We start from the raw sequence: 19,319 nt of genomic DNA on the forward strand, positions 1-19,319 counted from the left end.
TGTGCTTTTAATAATTATACTAATAAGCAACTAAGCTGGGCTACAGAGACAGAGGTTTGGGAAAAATTGTCTTCTTCACACCCAGAAGGAAACAAATTTTATTGTTTAAAGCCACAAAATGTCAATAAGCTATGAGCTGGGCAAGCGAGACAAATCAGTATTGAACAGGATAATGCAGCAACTGAGGAAAAGTTTATAGTCTTATAAACTCAGTAGCAAGTATGTAAAAAGTAATGCTATGCCCATCATTTTTCATTAATAGACATATTTTTCCAAATCTGATGTCGATGTGCTAGTGATTCCCCACCTGCTATACATTATTATCACCTGGGAAGGTCCTAAAATATACTGACACGTGGACCTATCCCCTATAGATCCTGATTTTGTAGTATGCAATTGAAGCCCCATCCTCACAAACTTTTAAAAAGCTGCCCATATAGCTCTCATTTACAGCTAGAGTTGAGAACCACTGACCTAGAGAATTACTGTGGGCTATGGTTTGCCTTTGTACTATTTGATTTCTCAGTTATTGTTAACTGAATGAACATAGTGAAGAAAAAATGAGACATTATATAATCACCTCTTACTTGTTGTCCTAGTAGACTTACTGGTTAGGTCCTTTAGTTCCAAGCACCTAATTACTTGTAAGCCAAACAAAAGGGAAAGATGATTTATTGCAAGGATATAGGCTATTCCATAAAGCTGAAGAAAGCATTATCCATTAGAAATGTGAACCACTGATCTAATTTTAAATTTCTAATAACCGTGATAAGAGAAAGGGTACCAAGAAGCAGGAGAAATTTTAATAGTGTATTTTATGTGACTGAATATATCCTTATATTACTTCACCATGTGATCAATATAACAAATATTAAGAAGTACTGTATTTACATTCCTTTTTCTTATGAAGTCTTTGAGATCTGGTGCATATTTTATGTTTACAGCACAACTAAATTCACATGAGCCAATTTCATGCCAGTTTACTTTGGAAGTGATTCCAGAGATTTTGAATGAAGAGAAGGGTAGAATTACGAGAAGTGGGCAAATCTGTGTCATCACGTTGTCCGCACCTGCAGGTGTCTGGTGTTTGACTCCGTGGAACTTTTTAACTATGTCTGAGAACTTCTACCTAGGGATGAACAGAAAAAACTTTTATCTATTACTCTTTATGCAAAGGTGGCCCCACGGCCCTGACTGCTCCATACTGTATTTTTGGGCTGCTCATTCTAAGGACCAAGCAAGTTCCACAGGAGTACCTTCCAGAGGCATCAGAGAAGCTTGAGGGTAGGAACTAAGTGGGGAAATGGTGCAGCCCCAAAGCTAGGAGCTATTAGTGTGCACCTGAGGGAAGCTAGTCAGAGCAAAGAGGAAATACTTGTTACAGCAGTGGCTGAAATGGGAGTGGAAATGTGAGGATCTGAGTGGCACAAGAGATGTCCTATATGCTAGGCAATGCCAATTCTCTAGGAAGTTAATAGCGTTGCTTAAAAAGTAAGCTTTATGGGCCAGGTGCAGTGGCTCATGCCTGTAATCTTAGCGCTTTGGGAGGCCGAGGCAGGTGGATCACTTGCAGTCAGGATTTCCAGAGCGGCCTGGTCAAAATGGTGAAACCCCATCTCTACTGAAAATACAAAAATTAGCCGTGCATGGTGACACATGCCTGCAATCCTAGCTACTCGGGAGGCTGAGGCAGAAAATCGGGAGGTGAAGGTTGCAGCAACCTGAGATTACACCACTGCACTCCAGCCAGATAATAGAGGGAGACTTCATCACCAAAAAAACGTAAGTTTTGCCAATTTAAAGTTTGTTTATTGCATGAATCGTTGTAATTTTTTGAAGACTTTATTTTTGAGAGCAATTTAGATTCTCAGCAACGCAAATGTTCAGCCTCCCCCACTATCAACATCCCCCACCAGAGTCACACATTTATTATAATGGATGAACCTATATCAACACATTACCACCCAAAGTCAGTATGTTATGTTAGGGTTCACTCTTGGTGTTGTACATTCTACAGGTTTGGACAAATGCATGATGACATGTCCACCAGAGTATTTTCACTGCTATAAAAATCCTTCGTGCTCTGCCTATTCATCCCTCTCTTTCCCTTAACTCTAAACAATCCTTGGTCTTTTTACCATCTCCATAGCATTGCATTTTCCAGAATGTGATATAGTTGGAGTCGTACAGTATATAGCTGTTTCAGACTGGCTTTTTTTACTTAGTCATAAGCATTTTCATCCTACCTTTTAATATGTGATTCTTTAGGGTATTGGGAGATTTGCAAGAGTGAGCTATAACATGCAGCCTTTAAAATGTTTATTTGTCCAAGGAATGCTTTCAGTGAGGTGTACCTTGTAAGATTTGTGTATCAGAATTTGGGAAGAGATATGTTACATTATTGTTATGCAACTCAAGGCATTTTCTGTGGTCCAGCAGCATCAGCGTCAAAATGTGGAGTCCCAGGACTATTTCAGATTTACAGGGTGAGAATCTGTATTTTAACAAGATCCCAAGTGATTCATATGTACACTGATATTTCAGAAGCACTCCACTGCACCATAATTTATTCAATTAAGTTGTTTATTTAAGATGCTCTGGTGATCATTATTTTACTATATAAAATAGATATTTTTCTAAAAACTGAATCGTAACCCAGATGTTCAATCAAATGCACAATGGCAAACCTGCTATTTAGAGCAGTGTTTCTCAATTGTTCGTCAGACACTGGCCTTCATTGTTCAAATGCAGATTCCTGGAGTCCAACCCGTACCTACTGGCATCATAATGTCTAAGAATTCGGGAGTCTTAATCTTATACAAGGCATCTACACAATTATTATACTTAAAAAGATTGAATACCACAATTCAAAGGAATGTAATTGCAGAAATCTATTGCAGAAAACCTCCTTTTATAGGGTGACTACAACATATATAAATATCATCATGGTGATCTCAGATGTATATTTGCAGTTTTAATTTGTTAATGATTCATTTATGCGTTTGTGTGTTTATCAAATCTTTTTACAGTACCTACTCTGTGCAATACTCTGCTTAGATACTGGGCAATTCATTATAAAATAAGGCACAGTCTCTTGTCTAAGAATGCTCAGTCCAGTTGATAGAATGTAGTTATAATTCAGCTTGATGACAGTCAAGTTACATAATGTAAAACAGTTTCTGAGAGCCAAGATGAAAACATTTCTAACTGTGACTGTAGATAGGGTCTTAGGAAGGAGGTAGACCAAATCTATTTTTAATATACAAGCAAAGTAGTTCGATCACCTTAATAAACTCTGCCAGATTATGTTACTTATACACATTAATTTCAATGATTGATGATACTTTATGATTTTTGAGCTATTAAATATACTTCTTTCTTTCTCCTCCCCAGCAAATGATGCCCCTTAAATTGATAAAGGCTTTATATCCTTTGTGTGTTCCCACTGGCATTCAGGCAACATATACAAATGCAGTCATTCAACTGACTCAGGACTATGATCCTGTATAGGCAGTAGAACCCTTTTATCTTAATGAAGCAGAAGCAATTCATTTGAATTGATTCTGTACCCTCCCCTCACCCTGCTCTGGGGTAGGAAAAGATGTAAATTGTTCATAACTGTCCACTTAGTACATGACATGGAAGAGAAGGTTAACTGAATTACCTTTAAGTTATACTGGGCTTTGAGGGATCGAAGTGCCTTCTTGCCTAGAAAAGGTCACTTATGTGGTAATTGCTAGAAGACTGTGAAGCTGAACATCTAAAAACTGTGATGCATAATTCTCACATTTCAGTTCTGCTCAGGACTCACTTGGGAAAAGAACATTTCTGATGAATGAACTAAAGAGGTGAACCCTGTCTAGAATATCATAGAGCAAACCTTGGCTTAAGCCATATTAAGACAAAGTAGTTTTTAATTGTATAATATTCTTATCTTTGCTTCTTAACATGGTTCGCAATTACCATTTTTTATTAATGATCTTATATATAAATTAGAAATATTTATTTTTATAATAAGATCATTATAAATGGCTCATGCTCCATTTATGCATTTGCTGATTTATCTGACATTTTCTGAATGCTTACTATGTACAAGACTGCTTAGGTACTGAGCAATTCATACAAAATAAGATATACGGCAGTTATTGTTTCTGTAGCTCATAGCACTGCTTGACCTTTGGTGTGAAAGAGATGCCTAATGCGTTACTACACTGAGGGCTTTTTCATATAGAAATAAATTATACACAGTATAAACTGTGTAGTCAAGCAAATATGATATAAAAGAAGACTATAAAATAAGCATACAAAAATATATGCACTCTAGGCCAGGGGCAGAGGGTCACATCTATAATGCCGGCACTTTGGGAGCTGAGTTGGGAAACTTGCTTGAGCCCAGGAGTTTTAGACCAGCCTGTGCAACATGGTGATACCCCGTCTCTACAAAAAATACAAAAATTAGCTGGGTATGGTGGTGCCCACCTGCAGTCCTAGCTACTCAGGAGCTGAGGTGGGGTGATTGCTTGAACCTGGGAGGTGGAGGCTGCAGTGAGCCAAGATCGTGCCACTGCACTCCAGCTGGTTGACAGAGTGAGACTCTGTCTTAGAAAGAAAAATTTTGAGTATATATATATATATATACACATACACACACCAGTGATCGATGATATCTCTATATAGTGCCTATGTCTATCCACCTCGGAGAGCTTCAGTCTTTCTGCCTCTATAGTAGTCAGTACTGACTCACAGGGTGCGGAGGCCCCCTACGTACAGCCTGCAATACTTCTAGCACCCCCAAAAATATTTTAATTTCTTTTAAAATCAGGGAGAAAAAAACTGACCTTTTAGGTTAAAGAAAATGTTATATAAATATTAATATGTTCATCCTTATGTTTATACTGTTGCAAATGCATTGTAAATGCAATTGTAAAATGTAATTTTTAACATTTTTTATGGAAGAAAAGGCCCATGAAAGCAAAAGTGCCTTGAGCCCATGAGGGTCCTCTTGCAGCCAGGACAGCAGAAACAGGGGTCTTCTTGGTCCCTGTTGCAGGGTGAAGGAAAGTATCCCATTTGTCCTAGGAAGGTTTGCTGAAAAATCAGCTGACAAAAGACAGATTAGTAGGAGAAAAGGCATACAAAATTTATTGATGTACATGGGGTGGTGGGCAGTGGTCAGAGTAATTATCCAACAATACAATGTGTTATAGAAGGAAGATTATATTTCCATTTTCTTAGAGGAGAATGGAGATGGGGACTGTAGAAAATTCTTTGGAGGGGCAGCAAATCACGAGGGAGAATGAATGGACATGGGAGGGGGGAGGCAGGTATCATGGGAAGTTGAAGTATAGAGCTGCACAGGAACAAGGGTTGTCTATTTCATTATGCAGATAGAGTCCTCCAGGTCATCTCTTGGAGCTGCCCTCAGAAAAATAAATGAAAAATCTGTCTGGGCCTGGTGATGACTAACCTTAGTCTCTTCTCTAGTGATTGATCTTTCCTGGTTATATGATGAGACCACAAGAGAGGAGATCTTAAGACAATTGCATTTCTTTTAGAAAGAACCTTGGCTGGTCACATTAAAAAAAATAATAATTCCAGAGAGAGTCCCTCCTGATGCTTCTGGAAAGAAGATCAGAGAGTCAGGTGAGGGGAATAGGTCAGAAAGAGACCTTTGTTCTAAGGCTTATTTCTTAAGACCTTTTGATTTTCAAAGGTATTCAGCATGCCAAGGTGCCTTATGTTGGGGCATCGTTTTCTGTGAGCCAACAGTGCCCAAGTAGGTATCCTGGGGACTCCTTTCCTTTCCTTGGCTTGTAGGCTTTTTTTTTTTTAACGGATTGTGTGATCTTCTAGGACTGCAGTAACAAAGTACCACACACTGGTAGCTTACAACCAAAGAAGTTTATTCCCTTACAATTCTCGAGGTTAGAAGTCCAAATTCAAGGAGTAAATTATGCCAGGTCCTTCCGAAGTAGGGTCAGCTTTCTGGGATGGCCAGAGGCCCTTGGTGGTCCTGGGTTTGCACCTGTGTCCTTGCAGTCCTGCCTTTGTCATCACACAGCGTTCTCCCTGTGTCTTTTTGAAGACCCGTCTTAACTTGATTACCTCTGTAAAGGCCCTATTTCCAAATAAGGTCATGTTCACAGGTCCTGGGGCTTAGGATTTCAACATAGCTTGGCGTGGGGGGACAGGATGCAATCCACAACAGATTATTTACATAGGGTCATCAGGATGGGGCTAAACAAAGTGTGGTGGCATGGATGCTATCACTCTTGGTGGCAGACAATGCACGATGCTAATGAAAGTCTTCCTGGGTGGGTGATGGAGACAGGCCTGTTCTCTCCAGACAGGCTCTGAAATCTTATGGAAGATGCGCAAACCAGGGCAAGCAGGCACACTCCCTTACAGGACAATTTTGTTCAGGTGGCTCTGGTAACGTCTCTTTCTCTTCCAGTCTCCTCAGTTTTGGAAAAATCTTATCTCCCTCCCTGTTTCTTTCATGCAGAGGTGGTTCTTCTTCAAATCCCCCTTTCGTCTTATTTACAACAGACCTATTTAACTGAAAGCCAGAATCTTTAGTAACAGAAAAACTAGTTTCCTCTTATGTAGGTCAGGGAAGGCTTAATGTCTAAACCTTTCGCATGAGGGAAGGGTAATGTATGCTATTTTGCTATACAGCAAAGGAAAGGAAATCAGAACAAACCCAGTCAAACCAACCACACCAAATGCAATTGCTACATCCAAGTGGAGCAAATAGATGATGTACAATTTGACATTAGCATCATGACACAGAGGAAAGAAAGTTAATTTTCGCAAGGTGAAAAATGGTAAACATAACAGGAAGTGGTGCTTGAACTGGGCCTTCCAGAGCAAATAGAAGGTTGCTGGGCACAGAGAGGTAACTGCTGGGGAAGGTGCATCAGGAGAGCCTTCCAGGCAGACTGCAGCACACATGGAGATGCCGAGTGTGACAACACATGACTTGGTCACAAAATCAGTCTAGTGTAGCTATAGGACTAGGGTGTGTGGGACAGCAGAACAAGAGTTGAGCCTAGTAAGGGCTGTTGGTTAGATATCATTTTCCTGTAATTCTAAACAAAGGCTTACTGAAAATCTTTTCCTAGAACTATCTCTGTCCCAGAAAACTCACCCTGGTTAAATTGATATTATAATGCAGATTTTTATGGTAGAAGTAGGAGCATATTAGTTTTCTATGGCTATTGTAACAAATTACCACAACGTTAGTGACTTAAAACAGCATAAAGGTCTTATCTTACTGGAGGTTAGAAGTTGAAATAGGTCTCATTGTGCTAAATCAATGTGTTGGCAGGGCAGTGTTCCAATCCGGACTCTCTAAAGGAGAATCTGTTTTCTTTTTCTTTTCAACTTTTAGAGACTGCTCCATCCCTTAGGTCATGCTTCCCTGTTTGTCTTCAAAGCCAGTGATGGATGGCTCATTCTTCCTCTTTTTGCATCATTCAAATACTCTCTCCTGCCTCACTTTTCCACTTAAGGGAATCCTTGTTATTTTACTGAGCCCAGCTGGATCATCTAGAATAATCTCCTCATCTCAAGGTGAGCTAGTAGCAATCTTAACTCTGCCTATAACTTTAATTCTCCTTTGCCATATAGTGAACGAACTCATGGGTTGCAGGAATTAGGATGCAGACGTCTCTGGAGATGAGCATTCTTCTGTCCACCAGGAGCAGGTAGTAAAATAGAGACTTCAGGTCAATGCATCTCTGCCTTGTGAAGACATTAAGGGGTAGTTTGTTTTAGGATTTAATATGTAGCATGAGTAGGTGACTATAGAAATTGCATTATACAGATCTGGGAACAGATTTGCAGAAATGTCTTCACAATATGACATTTCAGCTACCCCAGACTTCTCAGTCATCTCTGTAAAGGCTGGGACATCAAATCCCTGAGTCATGTATGCAGACATGTGCAGGTTTTTTAAAAACAGGATTATTGGTGCACTCCTCTCCCCTATCTTTCTCTCTTTGTTTTATATATATATATATATATATATGATTGCATTTTAGGTTCTGGAGTACATGTGAAGAACATGCAGCGTTGCTGCATAGATACATACATGGCAATGTGGTTTGTTGCCTTCATCCCCATCATCTATATCTGGCATTTCTCCCCATGTTATCCCTCCCCAACTCCCTACCCCCCGCTGTCCCTCCCCTAGTCCACCCCCACAGATTTCAATGTCTGATGCTCCCCTCCCTGTGTCCCTGTGTTCTCATTGTTCAACACTGGCCTATGAGTGAGAACATGCGGTATTTGATTTTCTTTTCTTGCGTCAGTTTGCTGAGAATGATGGTTTCCAGGTTCATCCATGTCCCTACAGAGGACACAAACTCATTGTTTTTTTATAGCTGCATAGTATTTCATGGTATATATGTGCCACATTTTCCCTGTCCAATCTATCATCAATGGGTATTTGGGTTTGTTCCAAGTTTTTGCTATTGTGAACAGTGCTGCAATGAACATATGTATACATATGTCCTTATAGTAGAACGATTTATAATCCTTTGGATATATACCCAGTAATGGGATTGCTGGGTCAAATGGAATTTCTATTTCTAGGTCTGTGAGGAATTGCGACACTGTCTTCCACAATGGTTGAACTAATTTACACTCCCACCAACAGTGTAAAAGTGTTCCTATTTCTCCACATCCTCTCCATCATCTGTTGTCTCCAGATTTTTTAATGATAGCCATTCTAACTGACATGAGATGGTATCTCAATGTGTTTTTTACCTTTCTCTCTTGTGTCTTCCCTGGTATTTTCTGTTAATAGCCTTCTGACATGTGTGTTTTGCTTTGCCTACATCTTATTTTAACACTGGCCTCCTATGTTCTTTTAGAAGCCTCGTTACCCAAAGATCTCATTAGAGGGGATTAGCAAGTGACCATAATTGAGAGAATGGCATTGGCGGCATCTTTATTCAAAAGATAAATTTCACTGTGCATGGGGAACTACCATTTAGTTACAAGTAGTAGGAGCCTCTGGTATTAAAAGTATTCATAACCTTTATAGCTCATGACACCTACCCTGCAAAGCCATACATGGCTAAAAGAATACAGCTACGTGACTACCTATAACTACCATCCCCCAACACCCCCAGTGATGACTCAATTGCAGCTTCTTAGAGCTGATCAGCTAATTTACATCCTAAGTAAGATGTGCAGAGAAGAGGAGTGGATTGTGGCAGTGTCATACCAGTTATATTAGAGAGCATGGTGGGACATGACATAACCCAGCAGTTTTGGAACCATGACTCATGCAGCCTAATTGTCTAAGATAAACTGGGTTGCACCTCAGGCAGCAGCTGAGGTTGTTAACTATCAGTACCACCTACAAGTTGTCCAGCACCCTGTGGACACTAGGACGAGTAGTAAGGACTCTGCTCAACAGATCTATGCTGTTTAGAAGAAATGCCATCATAGGAATAGCTTTTGTCATCACATATTAGGGAGAATGACCCAATCCTTAATAAAATGCCTCTTTGAGGTCCTCTTCACTTACTCTTGCTTACAAATGCTGCGGGGATAAGAGTATTTGTCGCGTTGAAAATTCAAGGACTTTTCTAGTCCTGGGAGTTTTCTCTGCTGTGTTTGTAAAAAGAGGATTAAATTTGTCTTTAATAAAACACTTTGGAATACTTATCATCACAGTACCAACATAAAGAGAGACATCTTCCTGGCACCCAAGAGAGGGGAAAAATGCTCAATTATGCAAATGCATTCCCAGAAATTTTACCCATGTAAGAATAATATCTGATGATGTCAACTCAATTTTTCTCCAGCTTTGGATTCTCTCTTACTCTTCACTCTGCTGATATAAATACCTAATGTAATGACTCACAATAAAACACAGTTGTTGAACCACTTCTCCCTGACTGTATCACACCAGAAAATATGGGGTTTTAGTGCAGTAACTCTGGAATGAATTTCAAACCTACCCAAATTAACGTATTTGACCACAGTTGACCTTTCCAGTTTGATTTACTTCTGTTCCATGCCCACATTTCTCCCGCTGACCAATCAACTCATCTTCTCATATCTCTTGAGCTTTCAAACCTCATTGCTTTGGCTCATGCCATGCTCTTCCCCTAAAATGCCCTCCCCGCTGTGTTCTGCCTCTGTAGATCACATAGCTTTCAAGGGTCACCACAAATTCTACCTCTTATTGAAGTAATTTTTGACCCCTGTCTACTTGTGGCAAGCTTTTAATTTGTGAAAATCACAACACTTCACGTCCAGTCTATCTTTTTCCAGGTACCCACATCCTGCTTTCAACCTCTTTTGTATTGTTAGCTGATGCTAGGGACCACAAACAGCTGGCCCACAGAATTAACCTATCCCACAGACATTGTAAGGCACCCCATGCAGTACTGTAAAATTAGAATATCTTAAAAACCTTAACAACTAGACCTTTGAAAGATGACAGTGGCTAGCAATATTGTGCCAAAATTTAAAGGGGCAACAATTGGCTAAAACTGAGTAGTAGCCATGTCTTTATTTAGGGAATATATTCTTCAGTTTGCTAATGATCACAGCATACCCTTTTATTAGATCTAACAAGTTTTACTCATTGATGTCATTTTGTTATTGTCTCTCTGAGGACACTACCATTACCTACAAATTCACCTTTACCCTTTTGAGCTCTTCTTTTACTTATTAGTTTTGCCTCTCTTCTGCTCGCTCTCCACATATATGCTGAAATGACCTTAAATAAAGGAAAAGTAAAAACTTATAAGAGGTTTTTGTCACTTCATTGGTTAAAACCCTCTAAATATTTTTTCTTGAATTTAGATAAATTACACATTCCTATTATAGCCTCCCTCACCTGAGTCTTCTCTCCCAGGTAGGCATTGTGTTTCAACCATTGTTCTTTTTCTCTTTCTTGAACATGGCAAGTTTTTCACTCCTTAGTCATTCATTTTTTTCTTAGACATTTGTTTTCCTTCTGAATCTTTACATGGGCAGTTCTTTCCATCATTTAAGTCTTAGGACTTATTTGATCATCCCATATAAAATCACCACATATTTAGTCTCGAAAAGTTTTTTTTGTCTTATCAGCCTAATCACATAGCTAATGTAATGACTGACAGTAAATCTTATTTACTTCTATTGCGTATCTAACATGATTCTATTTATGTATTTGACTACTTGTTTTTCCTATTTCCTTCCACTAGAGTGGAAGCTCCAGGATGGCAGGAATGTTCTGTCTTTTTCACTAGTTTCCCAGTGCTTAGCCCAGTGTAGAACAATCCTAAGTGAACAACATTTACAAAGTCAGCTTGCTATTTAACAAATGTGTGCATCTACTGGACTCCTGGCTTATAATGTCATGTAATAGACATTTGTGCTTTTTCTGTCCAGTGAGTTTATAAGCATGTTGTAAATGAACACCTGGATTTGCATATTTAAGTAAACCCATTAAAAATACAAAGCAGTTTTTATACATGTATATAGAAATCTGACAGTATCTTTATTGAATGGTTCAAGAGTGGATTTAAAAAACCAGGATGAGGCAATCTGTGTGTTAGTTTTAAAACTTTCAGGTAATAATAACCTTGGCTCAAAAACAAGAAATCTAAACTTTCATTTTTAGCCAAGATAGAGTAACCAATACCAGATTGCCTAAAACTACCATTAAAAAAAAACCACACAGATAAAATATGTGAAACAATTTTTAATACACCAGATACCAGGCAATTAAGGACATAAGTTCCTAAGAGATAGGAAACAAACAGTGTGATCCCTATGATTCTGTTAGTTTACTACACAAATAAATGCATGAAAAGATGAACAGCATGAGCAGTCACTAGGAAATGATGATTAAAACCACCCTAAAATACCACTACAGACCTATTAGAATTGCAAAATAAAAAAGACTGACCATACCAAGAGTTTATATTAATACAAACAAATTAAGATGTGCTAAGAAAAATGTATAATAATGCAACCACTTTAGAAAACAGCTTGGCAGTTTCTTAGAAGTTAGTTAGACCTTTAGGAAACACTGGAACACTGTGCACTGTTGGTGAAAATGTAAAATGGTACAGCTGCTGTATAGTGGTTCATCTAAAATTAAACATCAAATTACCACATGATTAAGGCCGGACACGGTGGCTCACACCTGTAATTCCAGTATTTTGGGAGGCCAAGGAGGGCGGATCACCTGAGGTCAGGAGTTCAAGACCAGCCTGGCCAACATAGTGAAACTCTGTCTCTACTAAAAATGCAAAAATTAGCTGGGCGTAGTTGAGCACACTTGTAATCTCAGCTACTTGGGAGGCTGAGGCAGGAGAATTGCTTGAACCCAGGAGGCAGAGGTTGCAGTGAGCTGGGTTAATGACACTGCACTCCAGCCGGGGCAACAATGAGACTCCATCTCAAAAAAAAAATACCACATTATTAAGCAGTTATGCTTCTGGGTACGTATCCAAAATAATTGAAAGCAGGGACTCAAGCAGGTATTTGTACACCAGTATTGATGGCAGCACTATTCACAATAGTCAAAAGATGAAAACAATACAGATGTCCATTAATAGATAGAAAAAATGTGTTCTATACAATGCAATATTCTTCAGTTTAAAAAGGGATGAAATTCTGAGACGTGCTACAACAAGAATGAATCTCGAAGCACCTTGCAAATAAGGCAGATACAAAAGGACAAATATTGTATGATTCCATTTATATGGAATACCAAGAGTAGTCAAGTTCCTAGTGACAGAAAGATGAATGATAGTTGCCAGAAGCTGTAGGTAGGGAGAGAGGAAGAGGAGTTATTTTTAATGAGTACAGCATTTCAGTTTGGGAAGATGAAAAAGTTATGTGGATGGATGCTGGTGATGGTTACACAATAATGTGAACATACTTAATACCACTGAACTATACTCTTAAAGTGATTACAGTTATAAATTTTATGTTATGCATATTTTACTACAATTAAAAAAACATTATACATTTGCCTATAATCATATCTAAGCATTCATTCTGCTCTAGGCTTTTATCCTACAGAAAAGAAAGTATACATTTAAACAAAAACTTGTACACAAATATTCATAGCAGTTTTGCTTGCAGTAGCCAAATACTGGAGACAATAGAAATATATAGCAACAGGTAAATGAATAAATATCTGGTGGTATATCCATAGATAAAATATACTCAGCAATGAAAAAGAATGGACTGTCAAGGCACACATCAGCATTGAGGAACATTAAGGTAATAATGCTGAATGAAAAAAATACATATGAAAAAGGGGTACACTATCATGCTATTTATATAAAACTGTAGAAAATGTAATCTAATCTATAGTGACAGAAAGCAGGTCGATGGTGGTTTGTACGTGTGTATGCAAAGGTTGCAGGAAATGGTAACACAAGACATGGTGGGCTGTAAGTATGCCACAGAGCCACTAGAAACCTTTGGGTGTATGAAATATGTTTATTATATTAATTTTGGTGACTTTCTCAGATATATACATAAATCAAAACTCACTGGATTGAATAGTTTAAATATGTGAAGTTTGTTTGATTTCAATTATACCTGAATAAAGAGTTTTTTAAAGTAGTAAACTAACACAGTACCAATGCAATAATATCTATATGGATAGGCTGGTCTTTGGGTCCAAAAGCCATTGTTATTTATGAAGGACATAAGCTGAGACCTGGGTCCTAGTCACAGTAATTTGATAAAATGGATCCTGGAAATCACTGGCTTTATAAGATAGAATGCATTTATTTAGTGTCCATGTATCTTAATGAAAATGAATGATAATGGTTTGAAATTTAATGGATTCCTTGCAGTCTTATTGAAATTTAATAGAAAATTATAGAGTATAATTTGAAATCAATTTAAATTATCTGAATGAATAATTAATATGTCTGTCATAAAATTGTCTAACATCTATTATTTAAAAGCAAATGATTCAGAATTAAGTTTACTAAAAACTCTGGCTCTCTTGAAGCATAATGTTAAAGATCCTCCTCCCTTGGTCTTCCTTAGAGAAATCTTGGAACAGATGAAAGAATGAAGTCTATGCTGCACCTATTGAACAAATACATTTGTAGCAAGAAATACTTTGACATTTGTATAAGGCATATTAATAAACACTGTCACATTATTCCTTAGGTAGAAAAATTATGAAATAAATATGCTCTCCTCATTTTACAAATGTAAAGCTTTCAATATTTGCCAATTATAACTCAGGATAAAATTCAGTCACTTCATCTCATGTCTTTCTCTCCTTGTTTTATACTCAGCATGTTTGCTGTCTTTTGCTACAATCAAAATGCTAAGTTGCTGCACACCTAAAATTCCCTTGAAATGCTCTTTTGTGGGCTTAGGATTCATTTTCTTTGATTAAGTTCAGATGCTGCCTTCATGTCCCCACAGTGACCTTCCTTGAATCCCCATGAAAACCTGGATTCCATGATGTTACTCCAAATATGTTTTTTTATTACACTTGCATTGCTACTATTGTAGGTTGATTGTATGTTCATATATGAATTTATTTGTGTAATTTCTGTGTCCCATGTAGACCGTATGCTCTGATTTGATTTTGTCCACTACTTTATCCCCACTATGTAGCACAATGCCAAGTACAAACAGGCAGGTAGCAAATATATATAAAAACAAATCACAGCAAGACAGAGAACTTAGTGACTTGGCCAAGGAAATTCAACTATGATTGGTAATATAGTTGAGTTTCCTTGGAAGTCACTAAGTCTTCTTACCTGTTTCCTAACCATTAACCTACCTGTCCTCTAATGTTGATCGGGAATTAAGGGAAATGACAATCAATGTTTTTATTTCTAAGGGAAGGATTTGTAGATTAATATTACATTTGAAGTACCTAATATCCTAAAACATGTCAAAGACATCTCACATAGATGTCAGCCATTATGGAAGTTAATTTGTTAAGCCAGCTTGTGGAACAATGTTCTCTTATCCTTTAAGTGATGATTTTGCTCTCTAAAATGTATGTAGAGCTTCTGCTGGAGAAGAATGTAGAATCTGTGCTTTCCCAAATGCACAACTGATTAGGTAGCTGTGGGAAGTGTGGATTTGAGCCCAAACTGTTCTTATATGTTCTGAAATGTATCCTGTGAGTTATTTGGTTAGATGTGAGTACGATAGGTAGGCAACTTTATATTTAACTACAATTTCATAAGATTATGTGAGGATTAAAGGAAATAATGCATAAAAAGCACTTAGGAGAGTAGGACCTAATACATGTTAAATAAATGCTAGTTATTATTGTTGTTTTCATGCTAGGAGAAAATCACCCAGAAGTGTACTTGGAGACAGATCCTCTCTTCTTTACATCAAGCAAGGATAATTTCCCCAACCAATTTTTTTTTTTGCATCAGAATTCCTGGGGTAATTTTTAAGATATGGGCTAATAAATCTTTAGGGTCTCAGATTGCTAGAAGATACTATGGCATGAATTTGTCATAGGACATAACTAGTAAAACTATACACACAATGATAATACAAAATGAAGCAAAGTACATTTATTTTTACTTAGATCATAGATTATGGGAGGGAGGGGGATCCTTTGATGTGCTCACATAGAGGTTCATTCTCTAATTTCTCTAATAAGGAAATTAGAATCTACTATGTAACATACTCCAAGACACCAAGTGAGTCAAAGGCAAACCTGGGGTTAGAATTTAGACTTCTGATCTCTCATTCCAAGTGTCCTTCTAATGTCCTTTAACTTACCCACTTCTATGATTTATTAGTTTTCAAGGGCTGACATAACAAATCACCAAAAACTGAGTGGAACTGTATTTCCTGTAAGTTCTTGAGACTGGATGTCTGAAATCAAGGCAACCATAGGGATGCATCCTTTGGAGGCTTCAGGGAGAATCCGTTTCTTACTTCTCCTTGGCTTCTGCAGGTTGCCACAGTCTTTGGTGTTTCTTGATTTGTAAATGCATCGGTCCAATTTCTGACTCTGTCTTCACATCACTTTCACCCTTCAGTGTGTCTATGTATCTGTGTCTTTTCTCTTTTAAGGACAGCAGTGCTTGGATTTAGGTCCACTTAAAGGTAGTGTAACCTCATCATAACTAATATCTGCAAAGATCCAATTTTAAATAGGTTACAATCCAAATAGATTCCAGGTGGACATGAATTCGGGATCATGCTATTCAACTCACAATATTATAGAATATTATAGAATATAATAGAAAATTGTTTCAACTTTTTATAATATGAAGAGCCTAAAATCAATTTCTCCGTTGTGTGTTGCTATGTAGGGATAAACATCAAAAGCAACCACATTTATAAAAACACATTCAAAATATAACTGTATAACTTCTTTTCATGCTCAACATATATTTTCTCAAGTTCTTTCTTCTTGAAACATGCTTCCTTCCAAACCTAGCCACTCACAAAATGTTTCTGAAAGGTATTTTCCCCCTAAAGCTGCAAGTGGCCTTCCCATGGTCAAACTAATTTCTTCTTACTTTCTTAGTCTCCTTTCTCTATCCCTATAAAACAATAAGGAGAATAGGTTGGCCAACCATCCCAGTTTGAACAGGATATCTTGAGTTTAGCACTCAAAATCCCACAATCCTGGGAAACTCCTCAATCCCAGGAAAATGGGGACACTGGTCACCCTAGCAGACGGTCTTAAGGGAAAGTGACTCAAGGGTGTGGAAGTGAAGAAGAGAACTAAGTAATATTAATTTGCCAATTTATTATATTTCTGGGATTCTTTCCTTCTGGGAATTGCCTTACTTTACAAATCCAATCGAACATTGATTAAAATATTGAAGTGCAGGTGTCTGCAGCTATGCCTAAGCACCAATTGTGGGTCTTGTGGTATGAATCTTTCACCTAATCGCCATCATGGATTTGATTATAGACACAATTCAAAGCTGAAGAGCCATATAAAGGATATAGAAACTGGTCAAGTGTAGGTTGAGGGAAAAAATATCCTCTGGGTAAGATTATTCTAGGTTCCTTGAATGATCTCATTCCATCATTCATCATTTGCTCCTAAATTGGTCTCATTGCCCAAGTTACTTTAAACATTTGGAGGAAAAATAGCTTTTCTGATCCCATCCCCAGAAGTTTAATAGGTCTCTGGTGGTGATTAAAAAAAAATCTGTGTTTATCAGAAGCTGCCCCAGGTGATTCTGATAATTAACCAACTTTAAGAGGAACAATTTTAATCTACTGAAATATTTGGACTACATCTGAATTATCAAAAAATAACCACCCCAAAGCATTTACTAGGGATAACTCCCACCAATAGAAGCATTGCTACTTCATTTACAGTTACCTTATGATAAAGAAATTTCATGCATATGTAAACATATACATACATATGTACCTATATACGTGCACACATACACACATGTGAGCTTCATGATTACTTTTTCCAGACTCCAATAGTCATATAATTGGAGAACTATGAGTCCATCAAAAATTATGCTCTTTTCTCAGCTTTGGGAAGTATAAACGTGGGAACCAAGAACAGAGATTTGTGATAAAGAGCAATAAGAAGTCACATGAGCTGTGTACAGTTGCCGGAACCCAGATCTCTTAAAGAGTGACTGATGCAATCCGTGTCAGATGAACACAGTTGGAGTCGGATCAATTCCCTGTTCTTCTAGGCTCCACTAGCTCAAGAGTGAAAGTGTTGCAATGGTGGTTCTGGACAGGGTGGGAGTGTGGAGAAGAATGTCTCAGACTTTCAGAAAGGATCAGACCCTAGAGAAAAGAGAAAGATCCTGAGGATGAAGGTCCGGATGAGTCAGGCTTGTGCAGAGAACATGGCTTCATGAGATTTGACCTGTTCTAGATTCTTGGGGAGGCCCATGGATATGGGGAGGGCCAGGTCTGAGAGAGCAGGTGGAGATATACATCTTTGCATGGCTATCTCTTTGGGACTAAGCAGCTGCCCTGCCAAGAACAGTTGGTTTACTCTGTGGTAGGAAAGGGAGGGCTGCTTCTTGACAAAAGACTTATCTGTGAAATCAGAGATGTGCACCGCCTGAGACACCAGAGCTTTTGTCTACTGAAATGGCTGCAGCAAAAATGGAAGCAAAGAAGCCAAATTAAGGTTTCTTACTGCTCAGTTGGGAAAGAGGATGTCTCAGGTGATTTAGTCAGTGCTTTAGAATTTTTGCTGAAATAAAATATGGGCATGTGAGAGTAGGGAAAGTATAAAAGGCACAGGGGAAAATAGAGAATAGAGAACGCTATTTCAATACAGAGGAGCAAGACAGAAATTTTAGAGTGAAAGAATACTATTTCAAGAGTCTAATACTTCAAGAGAGAATACTATTTCAAGAGAATACTACACAAGGAGCTGCATAAGAGGGGTGGCTATCTGAAATAAACAATTCGAATGACATACTCCCTTTTAGATGTAATTTAGAGAAATCAGACTGTAATAATGATCTGCCTTCCACTGAGCCTATGGACAAGTGAAAATGAGAATGTATCAAAGATTTGGGGCCATCCCAGAGACATGCCCCAGAGGTACCTTTTCAGCCCCCATCTTGGAAATAATCACAGGCACTTTCAGTCCAGCTAAGACACAAATGTGGCTTATAAGAGAATGTATCAAAGATTCAGGGACATCTCAGAGACAAGACCCAGAGTTACCTTCCCTTCTCAGCCCCCATGTCTTGGAAATATTTATGGGCACCTTCAGCACAACTAGGACACAAATGTGGCTTAAACTTAAATAGGTACTTTCTCTTTCCTAACATTTATTGAGCATATACTATGTACCAGGCTCTGTTGCTAAAGTGATGACATGCAGCATTTTATTATTGACAGCAAATGATAGTGTTTTTATTACTCCCATTTTGCCGATGAGAACGAGACTGAGACTGAGAGAGATAAATTAACTTGTTTAAGGTCAGGAACTGGAGAAGGACAAAGCAGAGACATAAATGTATGTCTTGCAGACTCCAAACCAATTGTTCTTACAGCCTACACTATAGAGGTTATGGCATTATGATTCATTTAATTGTATAATAAAAATCCTGTAAAGGAGAGATAAAACAGCAGCTGATAAGTGAATCATGGCCAATAATTTGAAGTAGGTTGAAGAAAAGAGGAAAGAGCAAGAAACATCCTACAGAATAAGGAAATTAAAATATAACTTCAACAGCTAATTTTACTTATGGGAGTGAGCTTACTTCACTGGCTTTGTGGGGTGAGGATGTGCCTCATGGCATGTTGTTTGACTATGCCATGAACAGTAATTTCGAAAGTGGGGAAAGATCTGGAGGTCATCATCTTGAGAATCACATCTAGACAAC

General features: G+C 38.1%; 1 protein-coding gene across 4 annotated transcripts in view; it reads left to right on the forward strand.

Annotated features, from left to right (window-relative positions):
* Positions 1-19,319, forward strand: part of GRM7 (glutamate metabotropic receptor 7) — an 878,927-nt gene that overhangs the window by 147,534 nt on the left and 712,074 nt on the right. The window lies entirely within an intron of this gene.

The sequence above is a fragment of the Sapajus apella genome, unplaced genomic scaffold, assembly GCF_009761245.1.
Source record: "Sapajus apella isolate SASKATOON/1434 unplaced genomic scaffold, GSC_monkey_1.0 scaffold23, whole genome shotgun sequence".
Lineage (NCBI taxonomy): Eukaryota > Metazoa > Chordata > Mammalia > Primates > Cebidae > Sapajus > Sapajus apella.